At 42.5% G+C, this 12,803-nt stretch overlaps 1 protein-coding gene across 1 annotated transcript in view; it reads right to left on the reverse strand.

Moving 5' to 3' along the window:
• The window catches only part of tmem71 (transmembrane protein 71), a 26,191-nt gene extending 19,625 nt beyond the window's left edge, over positions 1–6,566 (reverse strand). Inside the window, exon 1 of the mRNA XM_055867599.1 lies at positions 6,380–6,566. The gene's annotated coding sequence lies outside the window, so the exon portion shown is untranslated. The remainder of the gene's footprint in view (positions 1–6,379) is intronic.
• Between the last annotated feature and the right edge of the window lie 6,237 nt (positions 6,567–12,803).

The following is a 12,803-nucleotide window of genomic DNA, read 5'->3' on the forward strand; positions in this document are numbered from 1 at the left end:
ACACAAGATTATGTGGACACCCCTTCAAATGAATGGATTTGGCTATTTTAGCCACACCTGTTGCTGACAGGTGTATACAATCTAGCACACAGCCATGCAATCTCCACAGACAAACATTGGCAGTAGAATGGCCTTACTGAAGAGCTCAGTGAATTTCAACGTGGCATCCTATAACGCCACCTTTTCAACAAGTTAGTAACATTTCTGCCTTGCTAGAGCTGCCCTGATCAACTGCAAGTGCTGTTATTGTGGAAACGTCTAGGAGCAACAACGGCTCAGCCCGCGAAGCGGTAGGCCACACAAGCTCACAGAACGGGACCACCACGTGCTGAACAAGTAGCGCGCATCGTTTGTCCTTGGTTGCAACACTCACTACCAAGTTCGAAACTGCCTCTGGAAGCAACGTCAGCACAATAACTGTTCATCGGGAGCTTAATGAAATCCGTTTCCATGGCCGAGCAGCCACACACAAGCCTAAGATCACCATGCGCAAAGCCAAGCGTCGGCTGGAATGGTGTAAAGCTCGCCGCCATTGGACTCTGGAGTAGTGGAAAGGAGTGATGAATCACGCTTCACCATCTGGCAGTCCGACGGATTAATCTGGGTTTGGCAGATGCCAGGAGAACGCTACCTGCCCCAATGCATAGTGCCAAATAAAGTTTGCTGGAGGAGTGGTCTGGGGCTGTTTTTCATGGTTCGGGCTAGGCCCCTTAGTTTAAAGTGAAGGGAAGTCTTAATGCTACAGCATACAATGACATTCTAGAAGATTTTAAGCTTCCAACTTTGTAGCAATAGTTTGGGTAAGGCCTTTTCCTGTTTCACCATGACAATGCCCCCGTGCACAAAGCGAGGTCCATACAGAAATGGTTTGTGTGCAGGTGTGTAGCTTTCTGAAGCCAGGTTGAAGGGACCTTTTGAGAAGTGTCTTTTGATGTTACTAGTATAAAGCCACAGCCTTGATGCACTCGACCGTTCCGAATAGCGTACGTTGCCTTTTCGTTGGTTAGAATATGATTAAAATAAAAGCCTTTCTGTCTTGTCTCTTGTGGCACAGGGATGGCATTTTACTTCACAATATGGACGTCAACATACCATGTTCTGAGTCACGTGTTTATCTCAAATCTATCACGGTCCCTTATGCCATAGAGTAAAACCAACCCTTAAGGCCCCCCATCCTGAGAGCCGTGCATATCTCCCAGAACTAAAAAAAAGGGGATACATGGATGTCGTGTGAGCCAGCAGTGGAACAATGCGAGAGAGCCAAGGGCTGTTGACATGGACAGTCGATTGTGTCTTTTGCACTGTGCAATGAAGACAAAAGCCAGCAGGCCTCTTTAGTCATGTGGCTTAAGTTGTCATTGTTTTTAAACACCATTTAAAAAGAGTGAACGCTCAACCACAACATACACGACCCAGATTTCCTGAGGAAGTGACAGGCAGCTATCTCTCTTCCTGTGTGTTCATTTGACAGTAAAAGTAGAGGCTCTATGTAGATTGAGCAACATTAGACAAACATGGGTATGAAAATGTATAATACATTGGCAATACACTACTGGTCAAAAGTTTTAGAACACACTCATTCATGTGTGTGCAAAGCTGTCATCAAGGCAAAGGGTGGCTATTTGAAGAATCTCAAATCTAAAATACATCTTGATTTGTTTAACTCTTTTTTTGGTTACTACATGATTCCATATGTGTTATTTCATCGTTTTGATATCTTCACTATTATTCTACAATGTAGAAAATAGTACAAATTTAAACTTTTCACTGTTAGTGTAGATTATAATGATTTTGATTATAGTCTTACAAAGTACCTAACAGTAAAGTGAATCATGGTCATATAATGATTTTACACAATAACCATCATTGGTTACAATGACAACAGTTCAACAATTCACAAAGCTAAGTAGTGATAGGTGATGTGACAAGTAACATTTAATCAACACTTTTCCATGTTCTGTTTCATCAAGTTTCTCTTGATGAGCCATGTATCACTATAATATAATATTTATATTTGAGTACTTGAAGTGTTTAAAGGGTAGATACATATCCCACCACAAGCCAAAGACCGCTTGTGCACTAAATATCTTCCATCATTAGGAAATGGAAAATTACGTAATAGACATAAAAGCCATTAGTTTACAACAAATGAAATGGTGGCAACAAAAAACACTACATGTTTTACACTACAATTGATGAGTGACATTATCTTAATTACTATTTAATTGTATGTCTACAATATATATTCAGTGCTGGCATTTTAGACATTTACCTACAAATAATGTCAATGATATACAGTGGGGTCGGAAATGATTGACACCCTTCTGTATAAAATAGTTCAAATCCTGAGCTATATTGTATGCAAAAAAACGTTGGGAAGTTACACTTTATCCTAATACAATTTCTCAAAGAAAGAGATTTTGTTTAACAAGTACTATTTGTATTTTTTTCCAAAAAGGCAGTGGTCAAAATGATTGACAACGCTAAAAACGCTAAAAAGTTGTCAAAAGTTTTGTATTTGTTCCCATATTTCTAGCACGCAATGTCTACATCAAGCTTGTGACTGAAACTTGTTGGATGCATTTGCAGTTTGTTTTGGTTGTTTCATATTATTTTGGGCCCAATAGAAATGAATGGTAAATAATATATTGTCATTTTCAAAGTTCTGTTATTCTCCAGATTGACCGACCCGCCACTATGTTTAACAGCAGAGAAAACACCCCAAATTATATTTTTTCAACTTGAAATTTTATGACTTTTCTTAGTGACCCCAACATTAGAAAAAGTGAAACATCGTCTTTGTTCATATTTCCATGAAAGCTGTACACCACCAGGGTACAAAGATTGTCTTAGGGTCATTTTTGACCCGGCAGTTATAAAATCATTAACACACACACAAAAACACACACACACGAGAAATTTAGATTATGTGTGCTACTGATTGAACTCAGCCAGCAGCTCCCGAAGAGGAAGATCACCATGGTTGGCACAGTTAGAAAGAACAAGCCTGAGCTCCCCCCTGCACTCCTCGCAACAAGGGGGAGAGAGGCTTTCTCATCAAAGTTTGCCTTCACCCCCACCACCACTCTAGTTTCTGACCTCCCAAAGAAGAACAAGAATGTGGTCCTCCTGAGCACACTGCACAAAACAGCTGAGATCAGTGATCGTGAGGACAGGAAGCCAGCCATCATCCTGGACTACAACCACAACAAAGGAGACGTGCATGCACACACACTTGCATACTGTCCTACATGTGCTAATTAGAGTTGATTGATTTATGTTCTTCACGTTTTTGTTCTGTATCTATTATCTTATTTATTGTTGTTGTTTATAAACCTTGTGGGTGGGGTCAATGGTTTACAAAAAATGGGAGAAGACTAATATTTTTTAGTTGAATTCCTCATTGTACATTATATAAGAATATATCACTATGTTGCCAAACAAGTTCAAGACTTATTGTTTCCCTTCAATAAAATGCATTCAAAACTACTTTCTGCAAATTTCTGCTACTTTCTTAGGCTATACAAGTGCTATCTCTTGCTAAAAAAATAATATATGTATGTTTACACCTATGCAGTACCTTTAGCAATAATAATAATAATAATAATACACCTCTACTTTAGTAAAGAAAACAATTATGACAGGTGTGTTGTAAAAAAAAAAGAGTTGTCTCCACTGATTAAATCAGTCCTTCTCAAATAGTGGGGCGCCGGAGCGATGCCCGGGGAACATGCTTTTTTTTGCCGCAGGGAGTAGTTTTTTTTGTTGCACCGAACAAGAGCACACAGCACAGAGCAGTATATATGAAATGCAGATAACAAACCCTTAAGAGACACCATGGAAAAATATTTAACAGGGATGAAAAGAAAGTCGGAGAGAGACGGAGATAATGAGACAAACTTAAGTCTCCCGAAAGCTAAGACGAGGAAATACGACGACGCGTATGTAGCGCTTGGCTTCACTGTGACTACCGTGGGAGACGAGGAAAGACCGTTATGTTTACTGTGTCTAAAAATGTTGGCAGCGGACAGCATGAAGCCAAATAAATTAAGGCGTCACTTAAAGACATTACACCCCAATCACGCTGATAAGCAGCTTGAGTTATTTCAGCGAAAACGTGCCGAATATTGCCAACAATCGTAACGCTTTGTGAATGCTACTTCAGTAAACCAGCGAGCACTGCTGGCATATAAAGTGGCGTACCAAATTGCTCAGTGCAAAAAAAAACGCTCCATAGCAGAGGAGCTGATACTGCCTGCAGCATTAGACATGGTCTCTGTCATGCTGGATGACGCAAGTGCTGCAAAAATAAAAAACTATAACTTCCTCATTTAGATTTTTTTTTAAATCAGCACAAATTGTTTTATTCATTTTTGTTTTATAGGTCAGTGTTTCATATATTGTGCTCCTGAGTTAATGTTGCTGATCAATTTGAATGTATTATTATTTATTGATTATATTTTATTTTTCAGTATCAAATGGTTAAAAAAAAATTACAGTTTAAATAAGGCTTGCATTTTTTTTTACATTTCAGGCAAATTGATGCACTTTAAGTCTTTTCTGTTACAGACTAAAAAACAATGTTAATAAAGTTATTCTTTGTTGTAAGTTGATCTATATTTTTTTGTTTTTTTGTTTTCTTTAATGTTAATAAGGATACAATGTTATGCAGAGGTGTACTTCTAACAATTTTATAGACAAATGATACTATTTACAGTCGCGGCGGATAGTTGGGGGGCGCGAAATGTTTACTTCTTCCTAGCGTGACAGAAAATAATTGAGAAGCACTGGATTAAATGCAGTCTTTCTGCATTGTGAAGAGGGAAAACCCAGATATTCACAAAGTTTGAAGAATGGCAGGTTGTTTCTTCATGCAAAATAGATTTGGGGATTAAAATTCAATTAAGCTGCTTTATTTTAGGGGTTTAGTGAAGGCGGGTCATTTTTTACCCTTAGGACAGGGTATACAGAATGTTAAGACTACACAAGGGTTAAAGTAATGATGGACTGTCGTTTCTCTTTGCTTATTTGAGCTGTTCTTGCCGTAATATGGACTTGTCTTTTACCAAATGGGGCTATCTTCTGTATATCACCCCTACCTTGTCACAACACAACTGATTGGCTCAAACGCATTAAGGAAAGAAATTCCACAAATTATCTTTTATCAAGGCACACCTGTTAATTGAAATGCATTCCAGGTGACTACCTCATGAAGCTGGTTGAGAGAATGCCAAAAGTGTGCAAAGCTGTCATCAAGGCAAAGGGTGGCTACTTTCAAGAATGTCAAATATAAAATATTTTGATTTGTTTTACACTTTTTTGGTTACTACATGATTCCATGTGTGTTATTTCATAGTTTATATGTCTTCATTATTATTCTACAATGTAGAAAATAGTAAAAAATAAAGAAAAAACATGGAATGAGTAGCTGTGTCCAAACTTTTGACTGGTACTGTATGAGTAACCATAAATACTGTAATTGCTTTATTAGAGCAGAGCTTGAATTAAGCATACGCTAATTGGTGTCTTTCAGACCTGCTGAGAAGTGCAAATTCCATTTATCTTTAAGACCCCATCGCTACCTACCCTTATACTATTGTAATGAAACAGGCAGGGAGCAGGTCTCGAACCCTCGACCTTCTAGCCCGAGGTCCGGCGCGCTATCGACTGTGCCGCAAAAGCATGCTCAAGCGGCAGAGTCGATTTCCGCGCTTATAAACCCAGGGTCGTTACACTATATATCCCAGTTTTGCCTCCGGACTACATGCCATATGATACATTTGAGACATTGCTTAGTTATTTGTCTGAATTTATCTGAATTTAACATTTGAGTTTCAATTGAAGACAAATAAAATACTATTGCAATTCACTATTGTTATCGCCTATTCTGCATAAGGGACTTTCACCCCTTCCCGAAAAATTCTAAATGAAAGTCTGTCATCTACGGAACCTAGCAGGTTGACTACCGGTAGGCCCCGACTGATGATGCAGGATCTGATGATGCTGGAGCTTATGCTGCTGGAGGAAAGGGCCTACATAGAAAAGGCTATTTGCGGATACAGGGTGCTAGCAAATAGCGTTGCAGAAATAGCCCACTGATTGTAGACTAATACTGTCCTTAAAGAATGCTAAAAATGAGTAGGCTATAACGATACCGTTCATCAAAAAAAAAAAAATGTTTTATATCGGTGTTAATTTCAACCAAGATTTGAAATGAACACTCAAAAATACATAAATACTGTGTCTATTGAATTTCTTATAACATTTCAGTGTAGCTCTATCAAGTTCAAAGTCAAGCAGAGAGAAAACAATAGCTGTTTGGTGGAATAGATAGAAGAATAAAATACAATATTTCGTTAAAAGCGATAGGGCTACTTACAAACTCTCTCGCTTATCGAAGTCTTTCTGTATGTCCCGTAGAGCGGTAGGCTGTACATAAGCTGCATATGTTTTACTTAGGATCAATCTATTCTAAACGTTAAGATACAAATTCAACATGCAAGCCGTGTTGATATTGCCTGGCTACATAGACTAGTATTCTACCAGCAGCACAATATATGACGTCAGTTTGTATGGTAATGAGGAAACCATCAAAATAGAAGCCCGCATTTCAAAACATTGCAGTGTGGATAACTAATTCAACAGAAATATAATTTTATATCAATGCCTACTTTTATAGTGCCAACAAGAAAATGCAAAAAGTAATTTATGAAAAGCTGTCATCAAGGCAAAGGGTGGCTACTTTGAAGAATCTCAAATATAAAATATATTTTGATTTGTAAAATAGTAAAAATAAAGAAAACCCTGGAATGAGTAGGTGTGTCCAAACTTTTGACTGGTACTGTATGTGGAACCAAATCGAGCTGGTGGGTCACATATATGTTATGATCCACACTTATTTGAAAATATATATAAGAATTTATCAAGCCTACAAGCAATACAATACTATTATTTTGGTGGGAGATTATATGGTTTTAAATACCTCAATGGATCTTAAAGGAAATCACATTACTGTCAGGTCTACTCCCGCTCCCTCCCTCCTGCGCTCGAAGTCACCGGTCTACTAACCACCTGTCCTAGCAAAACATCATTACGCACACCTGGCAACCTTTATCACGCACACGAGCGCCTCATCATTAGGTACACCTGGACGTTGTCACTTCCCTGATTACTCCCCCTTTATCTAGCTCTCTGTTGTTGTTATCACCCATCACCCATATTTTTTCTGTGTTATGTTCAGATGCGACGCTTGTGCCTGTATCCAGTCTATGTTTGTTCTTATTAAACTCACTGACTGCACCTGCTTAGTGACTCCCTCCGTCTTCGTTACAGAATACTGCCTAACCGAATGGAAGCAGCAGCCAACCGAGACATCTCCCAGATGGTCGGCGAACAGGGAGACCTATTTCGCCAACACCACGTCTACCTGGTGCAACTGTGGACGGCTATGGATGAGGTCCTCCGCTTTCTTCAACGTCTAGATCTTCCTCAAGGGGTATCACCCCCAACTAGCGGAGGATCTTCTACCATGAGTCGACCCAGCGAGCCAGCACCCCAGCCTGTTCAGCAGTCTACCCAGGTCAGTGATGCCCGTTTGTTCCTCCCGGACAAATGACGGGACTCCATCCAAATGGATGTCAGAAGACCTGCTTTCCCTTACCCTGTGGCCGATGTCCCGTCTCCACGATTGGGGAAAAGTTCCGGTCCTGAGTGCGCCCTTCATACCACCCTCCTGAATCGTTGCATCCATGCTTTGGGACATAGACGTGACATCTGCCAGGCTGTGGAGCTGGAACCTGCGCCTGCTACATTCCCACAGAGGTAAGGGATTGTCTATCGACCTGGGTGCACACATCCCTTACTGCTGGACTCCCAGGTATCACCCGCACCTCTTAAGTCCTGGTGCCCCACCTTAGCGCAGGACTTTGCCCGCTACGTCAACTCCTGCTCCGTATGTGCTCAAACCAAGTCTCCCCGGCACGCTCCAGCAGGGAAACTCCTTCCTTTTTCTCGTGCCTCAGCGACCTTGGTCCCGTCTGTCTATACATTTTGTTACTGATATTCCCCTGTCTGATAGTTTCTCCACTGTTATGGATGTTGTTTACAGATTCTCCAAATCCTGCCGTTTTATCCTTCTCTGGTCTCCCTACCTCTCTCCAGGTTGCTGAGGCACTGTTCAAGCAGGTCGTCAGCACGATGGCCTTCTGGAGGACGTCGTCTCCGACCGTGGTCCCCCAATTCACGCTGTGAGTATAGAGAGCCTTCATGGAGAAGCTGGGGGTCACGGTCAGCCTCACATCTGGGCACCAGCCTCAGTCCAACGGGCAGGTGGAGAGGACCAACCAGGAGCTGGGGAGGTTCCTGAGGAGTCACACTCAGGACCGGCAGAGGAAGTGGGCCTGGTTTCTTCCCTGGGTGGAATACGCCCAGAACTCACTTCATCACCACCACTGGGTTGTTTCCCTTCCACTGTGTCCTGGGGTACCAGCCGGCCCTTGCTCCGTGGACCCTGAGCCAGACCGAAGCCCCTGCAGTGGATGAAGGGTTCCGGCGTGCAGAGGAGGTTTGGGACGCTGGCCACGTGAGTCTCCAATGCGCTGTCTGCCATCAGAAGGAGCAGGTGAACTGCCACCGCAGTGAGGCACCCGTTTTCCATCCTGGTGATCTCGTCTGGCTCTCCACCAGTAACCTGCTCCGCCTGCCCTTCCAAAAGCTGAGCCCCCGGTTTCTGGCGCCATTCAAAGTCCTCCGGAGGTTCAAAGAGGTAACTTACCGATTACAGCTTTCCAATAACTATCGTATCTCACCCTCTTCACGTTTCCCTCTTCCGGCCTGGGGGGGCGGGGGGGCGGGATGTACTGTCACGTCTACTCCCGCTCCCACTCTCCAACACTTGCCGTCGCCGGTCTACTAACCACCATTCCTAGCAACCCATCAGGCAGAATTGTTTCTGTGTTATGTTCAGACACTACTCTTGTTCCTGTATCTACTCGATTTGTTCTTATTAAACTCACCGACTGCACCTGCTTCCTGACTCCATGTGAGTTCGTAATTGTAACGAAGAATCACCCTCATGCACTTAAGGAAATCATGGATAAATTGAATATACAGTATTGAGGCTTAAATATCCTGACCTAGTGGGATAGACATGGCAGAAGCTCAATCAAGCTAGTCGTCTTGACTACTTATGTCATTCTCGCTGGTACCAAAAGTTAGTGTTTATAGGGGACAGAACACAATATTTTGAAAGAGGAAGCAAAGAACTTGAAGCATATATTTTTGTTTCAGTTTCCTCCATCTCCACAAACCAAAGTTAAATGTAAGGATTTTTTTTCTTCTATGAATAATGTAAAATTAACAGCTGTACAAAAACACTCAAGTGAAGTCCAAATTACAGAGGCAGAACTTCTTTTTTTTTAATTTATTTTTTAAAATTTTTGTCCCATTTTTCTCCCCAATTTTCGTGGTATCCAATCGCTAGTAATTACTACCTTGTCTCTTCGCTACAACTCCCGTACGGAATCGGGAGAGACGAAGGTCGAAAGCCATGCGTCCTCCGAAGCACAACCCAACCAGCCGTACTGCTTCTTAACACAGCGCGTCTCCAACCCGGAAGCCAGCCGCACCAATGTGTCGGAGGAAACACCGTGTACCTGCCCCCCCTTGGCTGGCGCGCACTGCGCCCGGCCCGCCACAGGAGTCGCTGGAGCGCGATGAGACAAGGATATCCCTACCGGCCAAACCCTCCCTACCCCGGACGACGCTATGCCAATTGTGCGTCGCCCCACGGACCTCCCGGTCGCGGCCGGCTGCGACAGAGCCTGGGCGCGAACCCAGAGACTCTGGTGGCGCAGTTAGCACTGCGATGCAGTGCCCTAGACCACTGCGCCACCCGGGAGGCCCCGAGGCAGAACTTCTTGATGCAATTAAAGCCTTCAAATCCAGGAAAACTCCAGGGCTGAATGGAATGCCAGTTGAGGTATAACAAACCTTTTTTGATGTACTTAGAGGACCGTTAGTTACATGTTATAAACACTCCTATAAAAATGGTAGATTATCAGATAGTCAACAAAATCTACTATTGTTTAAACAGGACCCAGGTGGTAAATATAGGTGTACAGTGCATTCGGAAAGTATTCAGACCCCTTGAATATTTCCACATTTTGTAAATTACAGCCTTATTCTACAATACCCCATAATGACAAAGTGATAACAGGTTTTTGAAATTTTGACAAATGTATTGAAATAAAAAACAGAAATACCTTATTTACCTAAGTATTCAGACCCTTTGCTATTAGACTCGAAATTGAGCGCAGTTGCATCCTGTTTCCATGGAACATCCTTGAGATGTTTCTACAACTTGATTGGCGTCACGGCCGTCGTAAGGAGGAGACCAAGGCGCAGCGGGGTAAGTGTACATTCTTCTTTAATAAAAGAACGAACACTGAACAAAATGACAAAACGAACCGTGAAGCTAATATGGATAGTGCAGACAGGCAACTAAACATAGAATACGAACCCACAAAACCAAAAAAAAAAAAAAACCAACAACGATAAACAGCTGCCTCTGATTGGGAACCAATTCAGGCCACCACAGACCTACATATACCTAGACTACAAAAAACCCTAGACAATACAAAACCAGCATACACACCCTAGTCACACCCTGACCTAACCAAAATAATAAAGAAAACATAGATAACTAAGGACAGGGCGTGACAATTGGAGTGATTGACATGATTTGGAAAGGCACACACCTTCTATATAAGGTCCCACAGAGCAAAAACCAAGCCAAGAGGTTGAAGGATTTGTCCGTAGAGCTCCGAGACAGGATTCAGTCGAGGCACTAATCTGGGGAAGGGTACCAAAACATTTCTGCAGCATTGAAGGTCCCCAAGAAGGCAGTGGCCTCCATTATTCATAAAAGAAAGAAGTTTGGAACCACCAAGACTCTTCCTAGAGCTGGCCGCCCGGCCAAACTGAGCTATCAGGGGAGAAGGGCCATGGTCAGGGTGGTGACCAAAAACCTTTATGGTCACTCTGACAGAGCTCCAGAGTTCCTCTGTGGAGATGGGAGAACCTTCCAGAAGGTCAACCATCTCTGCAGCACTCCACCAATCAGGCCTCTTGGTAGAGTTGCCAGACGGAAGCCACATATTGATTCAACAGTAGCTATGCTGGGGAGATGTATATCCGTAATAAAGCGCTGCTCTGCCTTCTTAACAACACTATCAACAACTGTCACTACAGGCCCTAGTTTTGTCGCACCTTGACTGCTGTTAAGTCGTGTGGTCAGGTGCCACAAAAAAGGACAGCTGGCCCTTGGATGCACACAGAGAGCTAATATTAACACAGTCCCCAAGTCCAGAACAGACTATGGGAGGTGCACAGTACTACATAGAACTCTATTTCACATCTATTAACTGACGCAAGCAGTAAAATTAAATTAAATAAAAACGATAAAAAAACACCTTATGTGAAGCAACACAAACATAGGCACAGACACACACACACACACACACACACACACACACACACACACACACACACACACACACACACACACACACACACACACACACACACACACACACACACACACACACACACACACACACAGAGAGAGACAATAACATGCGTACTGTATACACACATACACAAGGATTTAGTACTGTAGATATGTGGTAGTGGTGGAACAGGGGGCCTGAGGGCACACAGTGTGTTGTGAAATCTGTGAATGTATTGTAATGTTTTTAAAATTGTATAAACTGCCTGAAGTTTGCTGGACCCCAGGAAGAGTAGCTGCTGCCTTAGCAGCAGCTAATGGGGATCCATATTAAATACAAATACTCTACAGTAAATGGTACGTAATAGCCCTCTTGGAGCTTGCTAAAAGGCACCTAAATGACTCTGACCATGAGAAGCAAGACTCTCTGGTCTGATGAAACCAAGATTAAACTCTTTGGCCTGAATGCCAAGCATCACGTCTGGAGGAAACCTGGCACCATCCCTACGGTGAAGCATAGTGGTGGCAGCATCATGCTGTGGGGATGTTTTTCAGCGGCAGAGAGACTAGTCAGGATTGAGGGAATTATGAATGGAGCAAAGTTCAGAGAGATCCTTGATGAAAACCTGCTTCCGAGCGCTCAGGAGCTCAGACTGGGGTGAAGGTTCACCTTCCAACAGGACAACGACCCTAAGCACACAGCCAAGACAATGCAGGATTGGCTTCGGGACAAGTCTCTGAATGTCCTTGAGTGGCCCAGCCAGAGCCCGGATTTGAACCCGATCGAACATCTCTGGAGAGACCTGAAAATAGCTTTGCAGCGACGCTCCCCATCCAACCTGACAGAGCTTGTGAGGATCTGCAGAGAAGAATGGGAGAAACTCCCCAAATACAGGTGTGCCACGCTTGTCGCTTCATACCCAAGAAGACTAGAGGCTGTAATCACTGCCAAAGGTGCTTCAACAAAGTACTGAGTAAAGGGTCTAAATACTTATGTAAATATAATATTTCAGTTTGTATTTTTAATAAATTTGCAAAAATGTCAAAAACCTGTTTTTGCTTTGTCATTATGGGGTATTGTGTGTAGAATTATGAGGGGAAACAATTATTTTATTTTAAAATAAGGCTGTGATGTAACACAATTTGGAAAAAGTGAAGGGCTCTGAATACTTTCCGAATGCACTGTAAAATAGTAAATAATGGCTACTTCTCAGAAAGTGTTAAACTGTCAAGAGGAGTAAAACAAGGTTGTCCAATATCGGTATATCTATTTTATATGACAATCGATACGTTAGCT

The sequence above is a fragment of the Salvelinus fontinalis genome, chromosome 17 (assembly GCF_029448725.1).
Source record: "Salvelinus fontinalis isolate EN_2023a chromosome 17, ASM2944872v1, whole genome shotgun sequence".
Classification (NCBI taxonomy): domain Eukaryota; kingdom Metazoa; phylum Chordata; class Actinopteri; order Salmoniformes; family Salmonidae; genus Salvelinus; species Salvelinus fontinalis.